At 43.3% G+C, this 6,000-nt stretch overlaps 1 protein-coding gene across 2 annotated transcripts in view; it reads left to right on the top strand.

Annotated features, from left to right (window-relative positions):
* The window catches only part of add3a (adducin 3 (gamma) a), a 115,799-nt gene that overhangs the window by 26,573 nt on the left and 83,226 nt on the right, over window positions 1-6,000 (top strand). The window contains exon 1 of one of the 2 annotated variants that reach the window (XM_038713966.1): window positions 1,250-1,287. The exons of the other annotated variant lie outside the window; for it this stretch is intronic. The gene's annotated coding sequence lies outside the window, so the exon portion shown is untranslated. Of the gene's footprint in view, window positions 1-1,249; window positions 1,288-6,000 lie in introns of those variants that run through there. 2 annotated transcript variants of the gene reach the window in all.

The following is a 6,000-nucleotide window of genomic DNA, read 5'->3' as shown; positions in this document are numbered from 1 at the left end:
GATTATAAAACAATAAGACTAGCAACAATAGTCGTTGCAGTAGAGGGGGTCGAGCAGGAACACGGGGGCAGCAGGTGACCCGCAGCCACAGCTCCAGACCACAGCTCCAGAGCCAGAAAAACTGCAGGAAGTGATAGGAGGAGCGGGGACGAGAAAGCACAAGACTACCAGAAAGGGAGAAGTTGTGTTAGTAAACTGCAATAATGGGATAAGGTTGCATACAGAGGGAGAGAAAGTAGAGGAGAGAGGAGCTCAGTGCATCATGGGAAATCCCCGGCAGTCTAGGCCTATAGCAGCATAACTAAGGGATGGTTCAGGACTCACCTGAGCCAGCCCTAACTATAAGCTTATCAAAGAGGAAAGTCTTAAGCCTACTCTTAAATGTGGAGATGGTGTTGCCTCCTGAACCCAAACTGGAACCTGGTTCCACAGGAGAGGAGCTTGATAGCTGACGCTCTGGCTCCTAGTCTACTTTTGGAGACTCTAGGAACCACAAGTAACCCTGCATTCTGGGAGCGCAGTGCTGGTGGGGTAGTAAGGTACTATGAGCTCTTTAAGATAAGATGGTGCCTGACCATTAAGAGCTTTGTAGAGGTTTCTGTAGTAAAGAGACTGTAGGGAGAGCATAATGAACACTTGGACGGCGTCCATTCATTATTGCAGATGATTTCCTCCTGGAAATAATTCATACTGTAACATTTCCTTTGTAAAAAAGTTAGTTAGTTTGCTGGATCTCAAAATAGTGCAGCTGGTTTGTAAATTGGCGTGTATGCAGAAAAATATATCTAAGGCATGCCGGGGATGTATAAGTAACAAAAGCCCATGTCTGTCACCTAGTGGAAAATAAAGATTACAGGTGTTTGCTAACGTTTATATCTTCTTTTTGATGTATCTATTTGAGTATGTCAAATATGCTGAATTACAGAGCATACAAAGTTTTCAAGGATAATAAAAAGGTTTCAGGCTGTAGACTATGAAGTAGTCTTTGTTGTGGAGTGCTCCTTTAATTTCATGTTGTTTTTTTTTTCACTCATTCCCTAATTTGTGTTTGCGTCCTAGTATTACAGACTTCAAAACACACATTGAGTAAATAATATTTAAGCAAATGAATGTGTGCGCTTCTAATTGTGACATGTTCCTACACTTCAGACACTTAATATGGCTCAGAGTTTTGGTGGATGGCTTTAGCAGCCCTCAGAAGACTTGGATGCAGAAAGTAATGATGTGTTTGTGTCTGTTTTTGTCCTAGTTGGTGAGACGTTGTTAACTCCAGCAGTCCCCTGAGAGGTAAGAATTTCTCTATCAACACGCACCATTTCAACTCCTGCTCAAGCTTTTAAAACACTGATGATTGCATCAACAGCACAGCACTGTTTTGAGTATCATTTTACACCAACGCTCACAGTTGATGGGAAATAAAACAGAAAGTCTGAAATATAGTGTTGACTGAAGTTTTGGTCTGTTGCCCAAACGCCTCCACCCTCCTCTGGTTTTCTCAAGGACACCAAAGGTAAATGGAGAGTAATGGTAAGCTCTTTTTGGAGAGCTCTGAATAAATGACATGGCTTTGGTCAGTGGTAAGCTTACAAACTCCTTCTGGCCAGACATTTTACTGTGCTGGAAGTTTTCCTGTAAAGGAAATGGTGACAGGGCTCGCGCGCTCTCTCTGTCTCTCTCTCGCTCTCTCTCACTCTCACTCTCGATATAGATATAGATTCACTTTTTGAGAAACTGTTCCTACCTTAAGGCAAATTCCCTTCTCAGATTTAACTGAGACAATATCATTTGCTGCAGCTGTACCTGCTACCTTACTCTGAGGAACATCAGAGAGCTGTTTTATATTTAACATCTCATTCACTTTCTGTGGTTCTTTCCTCCCTAATGCCCCTCTGTACCTGTCTTGTCTGTCCTGTTTTTCCTTCATTTTCTCTGTCTCTGTAGTGTCAGTATGTTCACTTCCAACTAGTGTTGTAGTTAAGACCGCCCAAACCGAGACCAAGTCAAGACCAAGACCAGAGTTTATCGAGACCGAGACAAGACCAAGACTTTTAGGGGCTGAGACCAGTCGAGACCAAGACCAGTTCTCCACATTACATGACACAAAATAAATTGTGGAATAGGATCATCATCTATTTTCCTTTTAAGCTTTGGCAATACTGTTGTATTAACATCCATGCCAATAAAGCAAATTTTGTTTTGACCTGACTTCTTTCCTTTTTTTTTTTTTTTTTTACAGATCACATGTTTTATTTTAATTTTACAAGTCATACAATGAGTCAGCTGAAGGTGGTCCTTTATGCATCTTCGTGTTGTAGTGCAAAGTTGTATCCCTTTCAGGGGCAACTCCTTGTGTCGCAGTTGCCCAGCCATTGTAGTGTGGCTGCTTAGAAACCTCCAGCTGCAGGGGTGAGTAACTGATCTGCGGATACTGGGGTTTGTAGCACATGTACCCCCTGCGGCTGGTGGCTGGGCCACTGAGGAGGCCAGAAAGATGGTAACTGGGCTCCTGGGGCTGGGGGACATGGGGCAGAGAGCTAGGAGGATGGGGCTGCTGGGGCAGCAGCTGGAGCAGATAGCTCAGGCTGCTTGGGCGGGTAGCCGGACTGCTGGGGAAACTGAGGCTGCTTGGGCGTGAAGCTAGGCAGCTGGAGCACCTGAGGATGAGGCTGCCGGGGCTCCTCTGGCTCCTGTGGCTCAGGCTGCTCTGGCGGGTAGCTAGGCTGCTGGGGAAACTGGGGCCGCTTGGGCGGGAAGCTAAGCTGCTGGGCACTTGGGGCGGCTGAGGCCGCTTGTGCAGGTAGCTAGGCTGCTGGGGCACTTGGGGCACCTGCGGGTAGCTAGGCTGCTTGGGCGGGAAGCTAGGCTGCTGACCTGACTTTTCCTCCGTGAGATCCAGAGGGAACGATCACCAACTGTTCACAGCGTGCTGCTCGTAATAGTGACATTGTAGGTATATGGGTTTACAGGGCCAGGGACAGGAGATTGCTGAGCGACAGGCCACGGTGCGGACAGTCAGTGATTGTTCCCTCTGGCTGGATGAAGCACGATCTGCTGGCATTTCCTTGCTTATGGGTCATTCCAGCACTCTGTTTCTGCTGGGGTTTCCCAAAGCAGTTTTTCAGGTGTGCTGTCCCAAGTACTTAGTGCAGTCTTAGGCAGGATGGGCAGGTGCATACGATTCCCACATACTCAGGACACACTGAATGAACAAACCAAAGTTTTTACGCAGTGGCTGCTTGACATGCAAAACCCTCATTTAAATACTCCCATCTCCATTGTGTTTGCGCCTGTTGTCATCTACGCAATAATACAGGTACTACAATTACACGTGCAATATTTTAAAATGCACAGGCAATTTAGTAGTCTTTATTCAGGGAGTTGGTAAATCCGGCCCTAAGTCTCACTGTCTCAGTCTTATCTTACCTTCCCACTCTCCCTCTTTCTCTGTCAGATACTTCAAGAGCATCTATCTCACCCCCTCACTCCCAGTTTGGCATATCTCCCAGATCCAGGGCTGGCCAGGTCAGGGGAAAAACACCAATGCAGCTCTGACTGCTGACGTGTCTCATAATGTGTCAAATACCTCTCGTAGTACTGTTGCAGGCTAGGGTAGGGTATCGTTTGAATTTGATAGATTCCGATTCTGCTTTTTGATGCCCAGTTTCAGTTCTAGTTTGGTTTGGTTTAAAAAAAAAAAGTTTAGATAACAGAAATGTATGATTCACATTCAGTACATACATTTTCTTGTGATGATGTGGAATTTGACACTCCTCAGTTTTCTCTTCACTTGTCTTTTCCTTATTGCCAATGAGAATGGTGCATCAGGGTGAGTTATCCCAGCCTCTAGTGCTGGCTGATGACTCAGGCTCGAACATTCTTTCAGATCGACGGTGTGCTGCCTTAAATATTTGGTAGAATTTAATGCGTAACCTGACTTACAATTAATTAGATTCCCACATGCAGGGCACTTTGACTTGTCAGTGTCTTTAATAAAGTGAAGTCGCACTTTGGAGCGGTTATCAAGGCCTATCTTCACTACTGTTGTGACATTAACCATGCATGCTTGATGCATGCCGTAGACAGGACCTGGCAGATAGCCAAGTCCTTGCAGATAGGTACGAGCTTTTTGGCAATTTGGATTTAGTTCTTATTGGAGCTGGCTTTTGGTTCCCAGCCCCACTGCAGCCCAAGCTAGGCGACAGTTGTCCTCATATCTGCCTATTTTATCCCTGCAGGCAACCATTTGAAGCATTGCCAGGTTTAGCTGCTCAGAGTGTTTGTGTGTTCATAACACTATTAGTGTGTGTCTCTGATTACTGCTGTGGCTAGCAGGTAACTGATAATACTGCGTTTTATTTTTAGATTGGTATGTTGAATGTACACTTTGCATGACACGCATCCACGTGTACATTTCATCAGGATACAGAGTACATTACAGAGATACTGACTACACTCAGTACATACATTTACATTTCAGACTAGAGGCTGAAATGAAGCAAGGCAATATGGCCTGAGAATAAAATATGTTTTTCAAAATTATGGAAAATGTTCAATTAAATACAAGGTCAAAACATCACCTCACACACATCAGGAATTACTGAGGATTGTGAGACTAAACATTTTGTCATTGGCTCCGTTAAGCTCTTGCCCCCATCGATAGTAATCCACTTGACATCTACTACCTGTACTGATCTGAACCTAAAGACTAAGACAGTTATTGTTGATAACTAATCTTGTTTTAAAAAATATCACAATTCTGTCCAACTAGTTGATTCAGTGTAATTATCAACAAGGACTCTGCCATGGGATTCCCACTGGATCTGACAGCTTTGTGATTTGGACATGTTTGCCATTTAGAGTGCAAACAACAGCTAAGCCATCTGGCTAAGATCCTAATGCTCCATTTATAAATTACAGCACAATAGAAAGTGGATTAACAGCTGTTGATGTAATCCCTTAATGAGTTTCATAGTGCTTTCTGTGATTTGGTTTATCCTGCACTCACAGCAGAGTTCAGATGTAATACACACTATTTAACTGAATTAAGCATGATGATCTTTTGACATGTCTATTACAGTTTTTCTCGATTGCTTAAACACATTTCTTGAAATTATGCCTCTTTTTCTCGAAACTTTAAACACAAATCCACAACTTCTTACCCAATTCCACAAATGTCCTATTTTCGGGTCAAAATGAAGCTGTCCACTCAAAACCATTCAATCTGAAAAAACAAACTTTGCCCTCAGACATGACACACAAGCCCTCAAAAACACATACACTACAACACAGTCCTATACACTGGTGAGATAAATTCAAAACATACTACAAAAATTGGTTATAAGTAATGTTGCTTGTGGTTCTCCCCCTCAGAAACCTTTTCACATGATGAACACAACAAAAGAAATAACATAACATTAAACATTTGCACATTTTTTATTTCTTAGTACTATACAGTACAACACACCAAATAACAAATTATTCTGCCTCAACATCCTGTCTTTTGGTTCCAGTTAACAAGTCGGAAAACCTCGCTTGGCCAGCCATTGTTTACAACTTGCCACATTAGCTATTGATACGCCGGTTTATTAAAAAAAGGCATTGCGCTGTTCTTATACATACTAAACACTGTAGCAACACGACCACAGACAGCAGTTGGACAGCACTTTGTGTACGAAGTGCTGTGCTTAATATAAAGTGCTAATAAACAGTATAAATTACAGCTTTCACTAACTGTTGATAGTCAGAGCAGCCATCTTGGATCACGACCCCGGTAGTGAGGCACTTGGGTGCATTGATATTATTATTACTGTACAAAGTTGATGTGGCGACTGTCTTGGCAAACAATTGTGTCTTTACACATTGAACAGACGCTTAGCAACCTTACCATTCAATGCAAATTAAGTCCAGTTTTCACTCTCTTGGCTGTTTTGGTCTCTACCACCTCCTGAGCGAAAATATCTAGCTCTTTAGCTGCTAACTGCTCCGTTGTGTTCACCAGCT

This window comes from Micropterus salmoides, unplaced genomic scaffold (assembly GCF_014851395.1).
Source record: "Micropterus salmoides isolate LMB-PRFRI ecotype aquatic unplaced genomic scaffold, ASM1485139v1 Ms_hic_scaffold_12, whole genome shotgun sequence".
Taxonomy (NCBI): Eukaryota; Metazoa; Chordata; class Actinopteri; order Centrarchiformes; family Centrarchidae; genus Micropterus; species Micropterus salmoides.
Note: the sequence above shows the minus strand (reverse complement) of the source record. Positions and strands in the feature narration are given on the sequence as shown.